Here is a 19,606-nt window from a genome sequence, read left to right as displayed (position 1 = left end):
AAGGAGAAACCTGTGACCAACGATGGGAAATTAATGGACGGTCATAATGACGATATGTTTAAATCACATATATAAACAATTTAATACATTATCCCTATAAATTAGTCATTATAAATACACAAAGTTTTGACTCTGTGAATGATTCCCTTTAGGTGGATTATTAAGGCTTTTGCGAAAAAAAATCACTCCGAACGCCACGGCAGTATCGTAAAAAATACGATTCATAATTCTTGTAAATAAATCTTGTATTCCGTCATAATAAATCAAAGCAAGTTGTGGTTTGGAATTTAAAAAAAATGTATATTCTAGATAAAAGAAAAAAAACTGCGGTAGCTAACCCGCCTAACCAAGCGTGACCACTACTGGCAAAACTCCCCCTTATGGGGAAGGCTTATGTTCACCAGTGGGCAATTAAAAAAAATTTTTTTGATAGCATTAAAATATAAAAAATAATATAGAGAATCAAGTAATTACTATCAAACTACAGTTAACCTGTTATAATGGGTGTAAATTGAATGTATTTGCCATTCGACATTCAGTTTATCAAGGACATGAAATAACACATGAAAGGTACTGAAGGATACACCGTACAAAGGATTAATACGAGTATTATTATTGCCGATACTATTGTTATGCCATCATTCATTTGAAGCGTGAATATATATTCAATATAAATTTATTAAAAAAATAAAAAACAATGTTTGTTTATCAACTATTTTAAATCACAAATTTCATACAATTTTGGGATAGATTTTTGAATAATTTTTGTTTATATTATAAGACAAATATTTTTTATGTATGCAGTCACAGGTTGGATCAAACTTATCCGGGAAACTTTCTGAATTATCCCGACACGAATCCTCTGAATTGTTCTCAAATATATAGCATATAGTTACTTATCATATCGGAATTCAAGGATCGAGACAATTTAATTTAAAAACATCCTAACTTATTTGTTATTATTAATGGAATATGGATTTATGTGTCGGTAGGTAAGGTTTCTGTACACAAAGTCAATATTATGACGTATTATAATATTTCCTTTTTTTTGTCGTAAAACAGATAATCTATAAGGATTTCTTTATCATATTATTAATTACTACCTCCAGTAAAAAAAACCACAATAATGATGTTCAAAGAATGTTTGACAAACGTGCCATTATTTCTAAAAAATATTTGAATGAGTAATTTAAATACCGATAGATATTTTTTAATAAAAAAAAAAAAAAAAACATTTCACCAGGGCGACAAAATTTAAATTCGTAAATGGAATTCGCATACCAAACCAGGGATTCCGAAAAACAATCCAAATTTAAAATGCCAAAAACGTCACACAGAACACAATCACAACACTGCACACAGATAAAGGATGTCAATGGTATCAACATAAACTTTTTAAAAATACATCCACAAAAACACTTTCTAAAAGGGTTACAATCTTTTTGTCTATAGACCGCGTCAACCACGCGCCGCTCAGTCCGGGAGACTGACCTACGGAAAAGAGAGAGATAAACATGAGGATAGAACGAGACAGCGACAGCGTGCACCTGTGTACTTAAAAATTGAATGATTGTTGAAACGAAACGGATGTAAAACAATGCATACATTTGAAAGGGACAGAAACATAAACGCGCTCGCGTGCAGTACGACGCAAAAGACAGTAACTATAACGTCGCATAATTTATTTTTAACCTTACGATTGTAAACATAGAGATGATTATTATCCTCAGGAGGGATTGTTTTAAGATTTTCCTGTATGGATGATACAGTTTATTGCCAGGGTCAACATATGGCGAAAAGGTTCTGGCCAAATTCCATAAGCACACGACTTAACAATATGACGTTTTAAACTTGATTATTTTAACTGCATCATATTGAACTTGCATCATAAATTATAAAAGCAAAAAAGTAATTAAGTAAATAACTACCTATTTACATTATTAAATAAACAATTTTCTTTCATTTTCAATCAGTTATTATAGTTTTGATCCTCAAGTAATTAATATTTATATATAAATTTATATATTTAGTATACAGTCTTTATAAACCACATTACCAAAAAATATTTGGTACAAAAGAGCATTAAGTCCGCCTTTTGTTCAATAATTTTAATTAAATAAATTAAAAAAAAATATCAGGACTTATCTAATTACGCATGTTTAATTCATAAATCGTGCGACATTTAATTAACATAACAGAAATGCATAAAATAAAATATAAAATTAACATATTTTAATCGATTATGTGTTTTTTTTTTATTGGATGTAAATGGTATAGTAACCCCACCTGCGCTAACGGGATACGCTGGCGGGGCACCAGTGAATGGTGATCGATGAGGATGAAGACAGGTTAGTTAGCCCATCATGATAAATTCATCTGGAATTAATCATGATAGTTTCTAGGGGAAACCGCGAGGAAATCGACCTGGTTGGGTATATTGCTAGCAATGGGATTCTCAGTCTCCATTACTAACAATCCCTTTCCCCCCAATCGATTGTGTTAAACATTTCTATGCAAATGTAAAAACAATATTTTAATGACTCATCTGTTTTAACATATCGATCAAATATTACCACCTTATGTCAAGACATGAACGTCTCACTAGTGGAAACTGGTCGACTAGGGGGGGGGGGGGGGAGGATTGATAACCCCATATTAACAATATAGTCAAGTCTACCTCCAAACAGTCATCTTTGGAAGCAATCATAAGTAATCCCGGTGTGTTCATCACGACGGACCAATTGACCTGACATCATCCTGACCTAACCTGTATGAATGGGGGGGGGGGGGGAAAGGACCCTGGAAACCATCGTGACTGATTTATTGTTAGATTCGTCACGGTGGGCTAACTGACCTGCTTCATCCTCACCTATCATCCCTCACTGATACCCCGCCAGTGTATACCGATAGCGCAGGTGGGGTTATCATTCCATTATCATCCATTAAAAAAAACCTGAATGAATGAAGATATATCATAACCCCATCAGCATATACCGATAGCGCAGACAGGATTACCAATTCATTATCAGTCTACAAAAAAAAACCGGACAATATAGCCAGCTAAGGGAAGAGATAATTCACTACCCCATAGTACAATAATTTCATTGTCACATCTCATATTTTATTGTTACAAATTCCATATTTATTTTGTAAATTTTTAATGTTACTTTTTAATGTAAAAACGACCGGTTCAAAGTTATATAAAAAAAAAAAAACTTACGTATTATTTAGTCGAGAAATTTCGACTAATTTCATGACTAATAGTTCCGGATGATCCCGAAACTAGTCGAAGTTTCTCGACTAAAACGCTCGTAAGTTAAATCGATAGTCGTTACATTAAAATATATCTCATATTTCTGGAATTATATACAAATTAAGAATAACATCGAATCCCAATAAACTAGTTGGCTGACAGCAGCATTCGGCCTGTTTATCACCTCCTGGACAGTCACGGTCGCGGGTGAGGACACGCCTTTTGTTATATTAACCTTCAAAAACATCTTTTGCACGCACGGAACGAATTACTAAGTTATTATCTTTATTACTTATCATATTTATTTATTATATATTTTATACTATTATTTATACTGGTGTTACAGGCATTCATGGACTACGGTAACCCCGTTTACCATCATGAAATTTATTTTACTACAGAAATTTAGGGAACAGAATAAGATAGTCTGGTAAACAAAGTGATAGAGAATTGAAAAAAAAAAGGAATATAAATATCAAACTGAAATGAAGTAACTGAATCTGAACAACTGCCTTTAAGAAAGGTTGAAGGTCGGAATACCAAAATATTAATGACGACAAATTAAACTCTAGAAAAAGTCCAAATGTTTTACTCATAAAAGACAAAAGGTTTGTAGATTTGGTTTGGGGAAATCCAAATAATTTTCCATCGCGTTCACAGAAGTTTTTATACCCGTAATCCTTTGTAGATGTACTCGTATCGTTAATCTTATTGGTTTTAAAGGTGATGCATATGGACGGATAGATAAACAATGTTTTTAATCTCCTCAATTCATTTTACAACAAGTTCTAATTCCGTACTCATTGGCCAACAATGACGACCCACTTAATAGAACGTGGTAACCGTAGCCTGCAGACATGATCATGAAATGAATCGTGGGTGTTACAAAATATAACATGACACTAGTACCTCTAATTTTGCTATTCTTGACAATAAGATGCTATGCCTCTGTGCTTCGTAATTCACTGTCATATGAAGGATGTGGCAATGAATTACTTAATACAAGGGTACAGCCTATCTTTAAATCAAAACAGAGCCATGTAAGTACAGCTATTAGATACCAAAAACACGAGTAAAACAGAGATATTCAAGACCTCGCAGCGCATCTGGTGCGTTGGTTCATTTCCTTATGCACGTTTCGGCTTCAGTTTATATGAATTGATTTTAATTTCACACTCATTCATAATGTAACTGCTCTCCCACGCCAAAGATTGTTCCCACAAAACATGCTTCCGAGAACAATCCTCCACATCCTCAGATTGTAAGATCAAACTGAGTTCACTGCGAATTCTGCGGAGGAAACAACGGATTCGCTTGAAAATGTCTTCAATGTTTACACTATCGGAACACTGCTTTGCATCATTTAGGCGCCGGCGGTGTTTTGTGGTAAAAGCAACAACCTTTCATGAGATGAATAAACAAACAGATCGACATTACGTACTTGCACGCAGAGTTCAAAAATTTTAGGAAAATTATATTTTTTTACTGAATTTGACGTTATTACATTACGCGTATCCGCGAAATTCCATTTCACTTTTCGCTGGAATGGTATTCTTTTGTTAAATTCTTCTACCATTAGTATGAATGAGACCACTATTATCTAATGCAGAGGACTTTTAGTAAAAAATCCATAACCGTCGCATCACTGGTTGACACCAAATTGTCAACACTAGAGTTCCACACTCAGATGGATTTTTATGTTTGATATTCCCCATTAAAAGATATACGTGTCGCAAGAACTTCGAAACGGTCGGAAATTGAAAGACTTCTCAGTGAACTTCTATGAAGCCACAAATGGTCAAAAACTTGCGAAATGTTACAATAAATACGGAAACCATATTTCTTTCTACATTATTATCATAACGCCTAAGTCATGCCATTGTTAAGACGAACTTAATGACATTTCACATAAAATTTGTAAAGTTGTATAGAATACAGACTGCGACAAAGATCCAGAAGTACACGTACATATAAACATAACAAACAATTTTAGTCTCTACGAGTGAAGCCTACTATTACCAGATCTCCACTTGGTACAGTTTTATTTCGACTTTTCTTTCTTTGCCACTCTGCTTCCTTAGAGGCTTCTTACGATATCTTAAGGATAAAAAAGTACTCTTAGAGAGTTTTTCTGTAATACTGGCTAGAAATTTTAATCTGATTGTTATCTAGTATTAAGTTTAACTAAAATAAATACCCTAAAAATATTATCCCCTTTTTTAGGAATTGAAAAAAGTTTATGAATTTCCCTTTCTTTTGAAGTGGGTTACTAAACCGCAAGTTTACGTCACCTATCTAAAAGTCAAACTATTGTTTACCCTAGTCCAATACTTAGAACCGTTAACACAATATTTATTAATTCAACAGATTTTCCCAAAACATCAGGTAAAACAATCTTCAAAGATGCGCAGTATATTTTTTGTTTGGTAAACAAATATTGTCTGGATTTATTTTAATTTTTAATGCGAATTAATATGTTCGATGATAGATAAAAGGATAATGATTTTCTAGAGATTTCAAAAAGGAGGAACTTCGAAGAACTTCAACTCCACTGTTCCGCAAAATACGTACTAAAAAGTTGGTATGATTGATTAAGACAATGATTTAAGAATTTCAAATTATTTTTTAGCATTTGCGAAAAGTTCTCAAAGCAAAAATATAACTCAATATTATTCATATCTTGTAACATACAATAAAACAAAATATGATATAAAATAAATATATGTGAAATTTATCCGTCAAGAAACTTTCTAAGAATGCATACATGTTAATGGATTACAGGAAAATGATATTAATATTGTAACAAAATAATTAATAGTTGGTTCATGCCTCGGGGAACATATAAATCTATCTGTTACTTCACACCCATAGATTGTTGCAACTAATGCTTATATCTTGGACTTAGATTACTTGGAAGAATACGAGGTAAAGTTTATCTAGAAATACAATGTTCTTTTATTTTATTTATTTATTTATTCTTTATTGATCACATTGCAAAAAAAAAAAGGTTTGGTTCAAAAGGAGGACTTAATGCTATATAACATTCTTTTCTGGTCAATCTTTGTCAAAACACAAATGTAAAAATGAAAATGAATGAAAAATTAAACATTGCTGTAGATACACAGTTACAGACGCATCTATATTTCTTTGTTATAGAGATGTTTTTCATGGAAAAAGAAAGACAATCAAGTAGACAACTGACAAAGATACGTGGCTGCATTACGATTACATCGCACATTCTGAACAGATCTTTCCACAATCAATGGAGATTACTCCGCCGTTAATCTTGTGACGACTGAAGCTTTTTTTGGAGCAAAAACTATTTTTAAATTTACTTATAGTCACGCGATTCCGCGTTCTATATTCAAATACTTTCAATATAAGAAATCTACAAAACATTTTGTTGTTTAGCGACGTTTGTATATTTCGATATTATTACGATTAAAATAGCTTTCATACAAAGGAAATGTACATGTTTGGGACATTGGGAAATTTTTTATTAAACTAATTTTTATCTTGCAGAAGATCATAGCATTGGTTATTTGATTAGAATTATTTTGTTTAATTCCGCTACCATTACTACATATGTGACTGGCAACATTGGTAGATTAACCACCGATATTAATATCAGAAGTTCCACAACTTTCCATATTGGCCATTTTTGAAACTTGATTGTCCATACTTAAACTTAAGGTATTTGTACAGTCTGAAAAACATCTTTGTCAAGTAAAGAGCGTCTGAAAATTCGCCTCCTTTCGTTTGATATTGGTTGTCGGGTAAAATGTAGTAATCGCCAGACAATGTCAGACTTTTAAACAAATCCGTAATTTCACAGTTGGTTAAGCGAAATAATGAAATTTCTTAATTGACGCAAACGGCGGATCTCGCGGTTGTGAAACCGCTCACCTTTTGTTATTATTTCTTTAGATTTCACGAGGTTAACGAAAATTTCATTACACTTTTCGTTTTATTTCGATCAAATTCATAATAACTGTTGTTTTTAATAAACTTTCAAAAGAAGAAGTTTCTCAATTGCGTGAAGTAATTTTGTGGGTTTATTATATATATATTTTTTATTCTTTTTTATACAACTTAGAATGGTAAACAAGCTGACGGCCCACCTGATGGAAAGTGGTAACTGTCGCCTATAGACATGAGCAGTACCATGGACATAACAGAATATACTGTTTCGCCCATGATATCCCCCATGCGTTGCCATTTCTGAGGACTCAGGTGTTATTCCTCTGTACCCAGTAAATTCACGCCATATCCCACCCTTCAAACCGAAACACAGTCATGCAAACACAACTGCTTTACGGTTGAAACACGAAAGGGACAGAGGTACCCAAGCAATCGACTTTTGTACAAAGTCTCCCTCTGGTAGATATGTGATAATGTGATATCTTAAGGCCAATTTCGAATTTAAATTACGCTATTGTATATTTAAAAAGATATTTTAAACAATTCAAATGGAATAATTTTAATAATACATTTTCTTATCGATAAAATTTTAACCGGCGAGCGTGTATGAAAAGATTGATGAATGTGGAAGATGCGAAAGAGGTTCGTTTGAATCGAAATATTTGGCGTTCCATTGTTTCTGCCTACCCTAATGGGAGACGGACATGACAGATATATATGTATGTATGTAAAATTTACTCCTACATTGGTCCCATACTAATTCTATCACGATTAACGCAAAAGTTTCTCATGGCGGTAAAAAAATATATTTGTTGCAAAGCAAATTCAACCTATAGAAGGACGAGTGTTCAGTCTTTAAACGTTTTCTTTGCAGAGCAAAAACTGCTCACTGCAGACAATGTACTTTTAGATGCACAATTCCGTATTCTAAATTTAAATATTTTAAATTTAAAAAACATTTATTCTAAAAAAACAATTGGTCGTTTTAAAATAATGAGATTATAAATTACCATTAACTTTGTCAGGATAAACGTCGCTTGCAATATTTGTCTTCACAAATTTAACATTTAATTTTTTTATAGCCAAGTCCACATGTCTAGAACACTCTATTCGCAACCGGTGTATCTACAATGCAATGCAAATTCTGTCATTGTTTGTTGCCAATATTAATGAGGATGACGTGACCAGATATACCTGCACATTTTAGCCGCATTGTGATCCCGATTTTGTCATAAACAATTTGGTATAACAATGTGATTGATGTCACTTGATGTTTTAATATATTTGCTTGTATAATTAATATTGTAAACATTGAAGTAATTGGTTGAATAAGATAGTTCAGACTACTTTTAAGTTCCTCTATCGAATATTAAAGTACCAGGAGAGATTTCAATCCTACATGGTTAATATTCCACTTACTCGCACATAAGCCTTTGCTTCTTTGTTTCTCATTTGAACGACCAATGAACAGAGTTCTATCCTACTTCACGATACGACCATCGCTAAAGTCCCAGAATATAGCTAGTTATAACATACAACAGCTTCACAACTTGCTATTTTTTGTCACCTCCTCGATCCGACCCAGTGAGTTATGGTCCTTCGAGCCGAATCCGAACTAGAGACCTCTGGATGCCCATGTACAGGATATTTTTGAAAATATTATCTTTTCTTCAGCAGCGCAATATAGAATGATATTTCAAAACAGTACATTATTCGATGATGTCATCTCTAGGCACCAAATATGATATAAGCGTAGGTGTGGACACGTCTAGGTCGTTGATATCGCCTATGTATGTTAATGACGATAACTGGAAATTATGAATATGCTCAGTGCAGATAATCAGGAAGCAATAATTAAATTTTTATACTGTGTCGCAATAGTGATTCTATTTATCCATTAGCATTTTAATTAAAAAAAGCAGCATAATCATTAAAATAAGTTTAATAAATTAAGAAAATAATTAAGAAATTGATAATACCAATCAAGCTAATGGCGTAGCTAATAGAAAAAGATAAAACATGCACAGACCATAGATATCACAGAATACACTCATGGTATCCCTTACTTTTTGCCATTCCTGAGAATTAAAAGACCTTGCGCCTTCATGCCTTTCTATCCGAAGCACAGTCATGCAATGCTTAGAGCCAAAACTATGAATGGGACACATGGTATCATGCAGACAACCTTCGTGCAGTCTTCTTCTGGCATACAAGAATTGAAAGCCTCGTCTTGAAGTCTGTTAATTTATTTGAAAATGAACTAAAGCTGAACATAGACCTCCCCCATTAATTTCGCCCATAATTGCCACGCTTGGCAGGCGGGTTGGCCATCCTTCGAGCATTAAATTCTCTTACTTGCCTCTAGGACATTCACGGGAATGAAAGAGGTAGCAAAGTCTATATGATTAATATGATATATTTATATGAAGGAATAGTCTATCAAAATAAACAACGCATTGCATAATTAAAAGCATAAAGGAGATCCGGCCGTTAATGTTCTTTTGATATTGCTTAAATATTGAATATTACTGATTAATAAAAAAAAATGTTTAGATTTAAAAAACATTCATACAATTAAAATGCAATTAATCAACGTAATTCTATTTATGTACATAAAATAGACTGGTAGACCGGTGTACAGCCAAAACTGCTGGGTCTGGAAAGGTGAAACTTTGCTCGAGTATTCCCTATTATTAATCATTATTAAATTAGAAATACATTCTAGTATTTGGGATGGGAAGAAATAAGTTAAATTTTATCCCGGCCAATACTATAATTCGCCATATGGTCCCAGCAAAGAATGGGCCACCCCTTCCATTCCCGTACGTCCTAGAGGCGAGTAAGAGAACTTAATAATCGAGGAATGAGTAGCGTCCCTCTTGAAACATAACCAAAGTCTAACTGCGATTGCAAATTTGCCTGCCAAACTTGGCAACCACTGGCAAAACCTCCCATAGGAGGAGGCTTACGTTCGGTAGTGGACAATTGTAAATATTGGACAGTTGCAACGATGGATGGATAGATAGATATTTTTTACTCTTTCACGCCAAAACTACGAAACGCATTTAAATAAAATCAGTAAACACGAGTGGGTTATATCCTAACCTAGAACATAGGATACATTATGTACTAATTCACGCGGATAAAGCCACGAGATACAGAAAGTTAATAATAATGTCCCTGTCACGCGGACGAAATCACAGCGAACATAGATACAATTAAAAAAAAAAAATACAAGGGCTTGAAAAGCACTTGTACAATTAAAATACAATCAATCAATAGTGCTGTATTTAATGTAATAATACTCAACCCATTACGTACCTCTTGGCTTCATTTAAAAAAGTAAAACCATGATGTCATACAATATATAAATATAGTGAGACCGAGTGAGTACACGATTTGGTCATTTGTTTGTTTTTGCAACGAAACGTACCTGTTATAAGAAATTAGTGTTATTGGCTCTTTCCATAGCACAAAATAAAAAAAAAGGATGAGCATTATTAAATACTAGCGATCCAGCCTGACTTCGCATGAGTAAATAGAAATTTCAAATTTTTTTTATACCACGAAGGTGGCAATCAAGCATACAGCTCATCTGATGGTAAACGATCACTGTAGCCTATGGACGCCTGTAACACTGCACGTGCGAGTGCGCGTGCGCGTGCGCGTTGCCGACCCTGAAGAAACCTTAATATACCCTTTTTGAAGAACCGTATACTGTAGTCTCTAGAGAAAACCTCAGCAGGAGTTCAGTCCACAGCCTTAGGGTTCACGGGAGAAAACTCTTTCGAAACTGCACTGTACGTGACATAACAATAATAGTTGGACATATAGTAGCGCCAAGTTTTTTATAGTTATTGATATTTTCTTCAATATTGTAGAACATACTTCTATCACGAATAGTTTCCGCAGTGCACGCGACGAAAGATATTTTATAGCATTTTTATGCACTTTGAGTTACAAAGATACAAACACTCAAAAATACAAATCTTTCCTCTTTATACTATTAGTGTAGATTGAGGACCAAATAAAATCTGAAACCATTCTCCTTTTAAAAGCTTTAAAAATAATGATATAAAAAAAAGCTTCAGTGCGAATGGTAAGTATGTTAATTCTGTCAACTACTTGACAGAAACGAATTAACCTTGGTGATGATAACATATTAAAAAAAGATAAAAGCTTCTCATTATCGACTTTTAACGAGCTCGTTTTATTTGGATGACTTTATTTACACTAAAAAAGGCATATCTGGCATTTACATAGAGGTCACTGTTTAAAATTTAACCAGTTACTACTTCGGCAGGTTTAGTCACTGGTAAATTAAAAACAACAAGTTAATTTTTAATTACATCTTTATAAGTTACTAGTTTTTACACGCGACTCGGCTGCGTGACCAGGATAAAAATTAATCTATATACTTCTCCATCCCACACAGTAAGTTTATACCAAATTTTTTAGCGTTTGGTTAAGCCGTTAAGAGGCCGCCGCCAATATTTCTTTTTATATACCGCTGAGATGGCAATTAAACATACGACCCACCTGACGGAGTGGTTACTATAGCCTATGAACGCCTACAATACCAGGGGTATTACGCGCGCGTTGCCGACCCTGAAGAAACCTCTTTTTGAAGAACCCCATGCTGTAGTCTCTTAGGAAAACCTCGGCAGGGAGCTCACTCAATAATCTGAGTGTTCGTGGGAGAAAACATCTCTGAAGCCGCGTTGTACGCGACCATTTAGGCTGTAGGATATGAAAGTAAACTTCCTGTCGGTCTTAATAGGTAACAAACAAACTCACTTTCACATTTACATTAGTAAGGATGAGGTTTTTATCCGCGACTTCGTCTGCGTGACCGAGACATGTTGAACAGCCAGTATAATAATAGAAAATAAAAAAAAACCGACTTCAGTTGTGGCAAAACGAGTTATTTTGATCTAAAAACTAAACTATTGAAACGATTTTTAAAAAAAATTCTGTAAGACCAATCTGTAAGTATATCCTTTCAGATAAAAGAAGTATTTTCCAAATCTGTTTACAACTGACGGCGTAATGAAGTAACAGACATAAAAAATACAATCGAATTGAGGACCCCCTTCTATTTTAAGTCGATTGAAAAGCACTGACAGAAAGAAAGAAACTTTATTCTACAGAAATATACGACTACACCCACACAGGGGTTAAAAAAAAATATTAAGAATTATAACAACGAAACTACACACAACATTTATACCTATATAAAAAAAAAAGAATATAAAATTAAAAAAAACTGGACAAACTTAAGTTTATACATAACAAATTATATCATATTTAATTATAAAATACGAATAAATATATATATATATATATATATATATATATATATATATATATATATATATATATATATATATATATATATATATATATATATATATATAAACACATACATATAAATAAAATATGTTCATAAGGATAAAAGATAATGTTTAAGTATTTTTTAGTAATGACATAACATGATTGTTATCATTCCTTGTTGTCAATTGATTTACATGTGAACGGACACTTCAATACTTGATCAATGGGGGCAAAGGGATTGTTAGTAATGGAGACTAAGAATCCCATTGCTGGCATTATACCCAACCAGGTCGACCTAAACGCGGTTTCCCCTGGAAACTATCACGGTTAATTCCTGATGAGTTCATCATGATGGGCTAACTGGCTTGTTTTCATTCTCGTCTATCACCCTACACTGGTGCTCTGCCAGCGTATCCCGTTAGCGCAGGCAGGGTTAAAACGGGCCACGCCTTCCTTTCCCATGGGTGTCGTAAGAGGCGACTAAGAAAATGCGAGGGATGGGCAGCAGCGTCCCTCTTAAAACATCTCTAAAAGCCTAACTGCGATTGCTAATCCGCCTGTCAAGCGCGGTAACTACAGGCAAAACTCCCCTTATGGGGAAGGCTTATGACCAGCAGTGGACAGTTAACGGCTGAAATAATAATAATTGTACAACTGCTTACTTTCCACTGTCATATTTCTTTATATATTAAAAATAAATAAATCTATTAAATTTAATCTAAAAATATGATCAGTGTGTATAATGAAATATAAAAAAAAGTAAATAAAAATCAACCAAATGTAACATTAATTCTCTATTTATCTACCAGAGGGAGATTTTGTACAAATATTGTCTGAATGGCTACCTCTTTCCCACTCATATTTCTATCGCAATCATGTGCACTTGCACGACTATATTTCAGTTTGAAAGGTGGGATCGTCATCATCATCACCAGTCATTATCCGTCCACTGCTAGATACAGATCTCCTTCATAGACTGCCATAAGGAACAGTCCTGAGCCATCTACATCCACTGACTCCTTGCAATGTATTTGAAGTGGGATATGGCAATGAAATTACAGAGTAAGGAGACATAAAACATTAGTCCTTAAAAATGGCAAAAATATTTTGACCACAACAGAATATCAGTGTTTTGCTCTTTTTAGGGCAAAGCAATAAGCTGAGTTGTGACCATTTTGTGTTACTGTGGCACACGCATGAAGAGAAAAAATTGTTACTTATTTTATGCATTTCGTTTTCTCTTTTTTTGTACTCGTGTATTTGTATTTTTTACATGTATTTTTTTTTCTTTTTTCACTGTGCATTTATGTCTATTATTTATCTATCTATCTATCTTATGTAACAACGATGAAGATGCCTTAAATACATCAGTTAACCAACATACACGATACATCGGTATTTCCAATGTACATAAATCTTGAACTTTACTAATTACTCTCTCGTTACAACTAACACGCAGGGGATTACCTACTCGTAAATTATAGAAACTATTGATTTATTACACTTTGATCTTTCGCTGTTAAAATTAAAGCTCTATTCGCTTTCCAATAAGGTCGGAATTTTATTTATCCTAAATAAGTCTGTTAATATTTTTAATTTAAAATTAAAATTCAATACCCTTCCAGAACTTTATTTTATAAGCGTCATCTAGAAGGACGAACGTCCTTTTTCTTCAATTTCCCTCTATTTTTTTAGTAGAATAAGGTCTAACACATTGTCAACAGGTCAGGTGTACTATGGGCGACACAGCGTCTTCTGTTACATCGCTGGTATTGTTCATATTTATAGGCGACGGTTACCACTTCACCACGAAGGCCATCAGTTTTAATTCTCAACATAATTACGAATTGAATCACCCCATTAGCACTTTGGAAGATAATCCTCTTGATTTCACAGTAGACAGAATAGTATGTACCGCAATCATGTCGGAAACGATCAAACTCGTGAACTCTGACACAGTACATGATATACAAAGGAATGCAGGAACGCATCTGATAAACATCGCTTCCGCAAAAACATTCGACTTCAACTGTGTTTACTGTACAGATTTATTTAAAGACACGATATCGTCGCCGTGATCATTCCGAGGTTTGAAAATTAATGCTACTCTGAATTCAATAAATGAAATTTCTTTTTTTATTATCACATTATTGTTTTGTAAGACATTTTAAAACATGATTTTCATTCATTAAAACGTAATATTACATTCGCTACCATGTAATTCTCCAAGGTCAATCCGAGTGTGAATCTTGTCACAGATAATTATTTTGTTGGTGAACTTTCAATGCTATATGATGGCCTTAACCTGGTGATGCTTTAAATACGGGATCAATGCGGAACAAAGTTATTTGTATTGATGTGTATGAAAATTGGGTGCGAAATAACTATAAGTGGAATTTCAGGTCTAAGCGACTTCGAAATAAGGTTCACATTTCGTCTTTTGTGCGCATGTTACTTGATATCCCCGTCTATTTTCAATCAATTTTGATAATTACTTTTATAGTTTATTATATATACTTTTATACGGCCCACCTGATGGTAAGTGGTTACCGTAGCCTATGAACACCTGCAATACCAGAGGTATTACGCGTGCGTTGCCGACCCTGAAGAAACCTCTTTGTGTACTTTGTGTTGATCCCCAGTTTTGATAAAGCAAAATCTAGTTGCAGATAATCTAAATCCTGTTCATATCCTTATGACTGGGAGACGTGATTTTTTTATGCTACTTTGAATGGCAAACAAGCTGACAGCCCATCAAATGGGAAATCGTAACCGTCGCCAATAGACATGAGCAGTACCATGGACATAACAGAGTATACTGTTTCGCCCATGATACACCATATGGAAGTAAATGGTAACAATGGGAATTAAAAGACCCATTGCTAACAATAGACCCTGTCAGGTCGACCTCCTCCATTATCATCCATTTAAATATTATATGTGTTTATTTATTTATTTAAATGTAATGGTAACTAAAAAGCCCGTTGATAAACGTCCTCTTTCATTCTACATAACCAGCTTAGCTTATCCTTGAAGAGTAAATGTATGACGTTGTAAATAGGCTAGTCCGTTAATACTGATTCCTCAGTGGGAGCGGCCTATTAAAATCCACGGGTTATGTAATTTCTATAAAGATTCGAGTAGAACTACCTTAATCCTTTCACCTTCCAAATTATCTTGATTTCGTCTCAGTCTCGTTTCCTACATTTAATCGCAATACGTTATAGAAACCAAACATACAATCATCATCATTTCAACCGTTAACTGTCCACTGCTGAATATAAGCCCCATATGGGGAGTTTTGCCAATAGTTGCCATTCTTGGAAGGCAGATTAGCAATCTCAGTTAGGCTTTAGAGATGTTTTAAAGAGGGACGCTGCTGCCCATTCCTCTACCATGAGCTCCCTTAGTCGCCTCTTACGACGCCCACGGGAAAGGAAGGATGGGCCTATTCTATGCCGGGACCACACGTCCAAACATACAATGTTAAGCTACAATTATGAAATTTTTAATTACGATACAAATATGGCTAAAAGGAAAGTCGGTTTAACAACTCTGATGGCCCTATTATAGGGCAATACCGCTCCTGAGGGAGAAATAGGGGAGCACATAATAGGGTCATTATACTAAAACACAAATTTCATTTTCCGGCTGAAAATGTGGGTGCAGAAGTATTATACACTTAGTGTAAAAGGCGGACTTATCGCCATATGACGTTTACTACCTGTCTTATTTATACATGTCTTATTTATATATGTCTTATATATATATATATATATATATATATATATATATATATATATATATATATATATATATATATATATATATATATATATATATATATATATATATATATATCTGTAGATACTAGTTTTTATCCACGACTTTGTCCACATGATTGGGATATGTTTACTGGCCGGAATAGTAACAAACAAACTCACCTTCAACTTTATAATATTATAAAGAATATTGTCGAGTATGAATGTATAGAATCTTTTACTATTTAGCATTAAATCTGTTTTAGCAATATGTTTATATATTTAGGAAGACTCGTAAAGACAGTATAAAACAGAATAATTTCCCTCGAAGAACAAAGTATTCAAATTCACTTACACTGTTTAATTAGTGGCTTAATTTTAGCAACACTAGTCCCTTGTCAAAATACAAAAACAATATTCACACATACCTTTACCCTATACAACTACTTATTTTTGAATCTCAATTTGGGGCAGAACTAAAATTAAAATTTTGTATTTTGATGTAAATCTTGTATTCTTGTACATATCAATGATCTTGGTAATGTATAAAAAAAACCTACTTACAACAATAAAATTATTATAATGCTTGCAGATGCTGAAAAAATAATCATTACATCGATAGAAGCAAATTAAACGATAATGAACATTGCACCAACACAATACAGTTCACTTTGATTCGACGAGCCAGTTGCTACATACGAATGTATGTATTCACCTCAAAACCTTAACACTGTTTCCTTATAACCAAGGAAGCAGCCACCTCTGAAGCTCAAAAGACATTCATTCTTTTGTGAATATAGTTTTATGAAATGTTTATTTTTTTTTCGGTTTGTTGTCCGTATTGTTAAATAGATAAAATGGTTGTACAGACCTTGAACGAGTCTGCGATGGATTTAGTTAATTACGGTTGTAAAAGCTGGCATGCATGACTTAGTTTTTATAATTGTGTGTTATACAGAAACATTACAACAAATAAATGTAATTATTAATGACTAATGATCTGGCAATGCTATGCATTAAATTATTAAATTAAAATATTAAATTATACAGCGGGCTATGAAGAGGGCTATGCTCGGAGTTTCTTTGCGTGATAGAATCCGAAACAAGGATATCCACAAAAGAACCAAAGTAACCACATAGTCCGAAGGACAAGCAAGCTGAAGTGGCAATGGGCTGATCACATAGATCGAAGAACCCACAACCGATAGGAAAAAAGATTCTTGAGTGACGACCCCGTACGGGTAAACGTGTGTGTAAGACGACCCTTCCACTAGAAATGACGAGCTCAAATGCCAGTCTATGAAGGTGGCCTATTTCCAGCAATGGACGGATAACGACTGTAATGATAATGACGATGATCCACAATAACTTCGTACGGGTAGATGGTTTCTTTTTAAATAATATTTCGCCTATTACTCGCTAATAATGTATCATTTTATAGGTGAAAGAATTTTTAATATTGGTTGAGTAATTTTTGAGTTTATCCATTAAAAACAAACAATCAAATCTTTCCTATTTATAATAATAGTATTAAAAATAAAAAAGCTATTTGAATCTTCACACGGGAATATGCCATATCGATTGGATGATTATCTTCATCGAAATAGGTTAAGGAAAATTAATATATTTACTCCCTTCTTGAAGTCTTACTTTTAACAAAATTAACCTTAACTTTACACTCGAATTTTATAGGAAAAAAAAATGTATTTTAATTATTTTATTATACTTTAATATACACAATCATAAAATAAAAATATGACAGAAGTAAGCAAATGTACAAAGGCAAGTTTGATTATATGTTATATGTAACATAACTTTATTATATAATATAAATAAATTTATTTATTAAAGTCCAATACACCTAGGATATGTAAAAAACCGATAACACCATATAATAACTACCAATCACCCGTAGACAGGAATAAAAGAAAGTATAATTGTAATAAGTATGTTTATATAGATAAATAGATAGATAGATACTCTTTATTGTTTCCTCTAAAAGATTACAATAGTAAACTTATTATAGATACAAACAATTACAATAAATAATCATAATGAGAAAACAATGGGCGCCCTAATCGCTAACAGCGATCTCTTCTAGGCAACCTTTGGATGGAGAAGAGTAATTATAAAAAGTTCGACTGGAGGCAAGAAACTCTGTTTGTTTTTTAAATAGATAAAGGCATGCATATCCCTATATGTATTTAAAAAACGAACACTGTTTCGTATGCATATAGTATATAGCATATGCATATACGTACGATAATATGAATATACAAATGTGTATTTTAAGATATATAGTTTTACTTGATTACAATTTATAATAAGTATTTATTATAAAAATTAAAAAAAAGCAAGATATTATGTCGGATTTGTACGTGGGTAGCAGCTGTCGATGGCCCACCAAAGTCCCATCTGCTGCTAAATTTAAATTTAGTCCAACACCTGTTTCCGTAGCAGCTTGCATTATCTGTTTGTGGCATTCGCATAAATCAAGTACCAGATTTAATATACCTTTATTTATATACATTATTATAAATACACACTTAAAACAAAAGAGGCCAATAGCGTACAAGATTTAATGAAAACTTTTAATGTAAATGTTTACAGTCTTTTTCAATAGAAGTTGACGAAAAGGTAATATTTTTTTTATTTATATATTTATTTATTTATTGCACCAAGTAAAAAGAAAAATAACAAATACAGTAAATATTAATGAGAAGTGAGGTACAAAAGGCGGCCTTATCGCTAAGCAATCTCTTCATTTTTATTTAAATATTTATTCTTCATAGCACAATAAAATTTGTACAAATGGCGAGATTAATGCCTGCTAATGCATTTTCTATCAGCTAATCATATCAAAAATCATGGATATATTAATGAAATTATTAAAAAATCAAAATATTTAATAAATTAATATACTTGTTGATATTTTGCAAGTAGGTACTCTTTTGTTTTTGTAAATGTTTACATTTAAGAAAACACAATAATGTAGGGTATTTATAAGATCATAAGACGCCAAACTGCCCGTGCGGTCACGGCATAGAATAGGCCACCCCTTCCTTTCTCGTGCATGCATTTGCATACACCCATGCAAGTAACATAAGTGCATGTATGATAAAAACCATGTATTATATTACAACTAAAATAAAATAACAAGTTAAAAGATTAAACTATTTACCGATACAAAACAACAAGTTAAATTGGAACAACAAACGTGGTAAACTAATAAAAATGCAATAAATTCATAGTCGATAGACAAACACAAAGGTCATTACTTTCCCGCGCTGCACTGCCGCGCTGGTGCAGTGCATCGGATAAGGTGCAACGGTCGTTG

The 19,606-nt window shown here is 33.3% G+C and overlaps 1 protein-coding gene and 1 long non-coding RNA gene across 5 annotated transcripts in view; one reads left to right on the top strand and one right to left on the bottom strand.

Annotated features, from left to right (window-relative positions):
- The window catches only part of LOC113523196 (rho guanine nucleotide exchange factor 11), a 265,886-nt gene that overhangs the window by 100,251 nt on the left and 146,029 nt on the right, over positions 1-19,606 (bottom strand). The gene's annotated exons all lie outside the window — the stretch shown is intronic.
- On the top strand, positions 1,467-17,830 carry LOC128200002 (uncharacterized). Its single transcript, XR_008252482.1, has 3 exons — positions 1,467-1,660; positions 16,862-16,972; positions 17,320-17,830. It is a non-coding gene; the product is annotated as an uncharacterized LOC128200002 (long non-coding RNA).

The sequence above is a fragment of the Galleria mellonella genome, unplaced genomic scaffold, assembly GCF_026898425.1.
Source record: "Galleria mellonella isolate WM207_F2 unplaced genomic scaffold, CSIRO_AGI_GalMel_v1 utg146, whole genome shotgun sequence".
NCBI lineage: Eukaryota > Metazoa > Arthropoda > Insecta > Lepidoptera > Pyralidae > Galleria > Galleria mellonella.
Note: the sequence above shows the minus strand (reverse complement) of the source record. Positions and strands in the feature narration are given on the sequence as shown.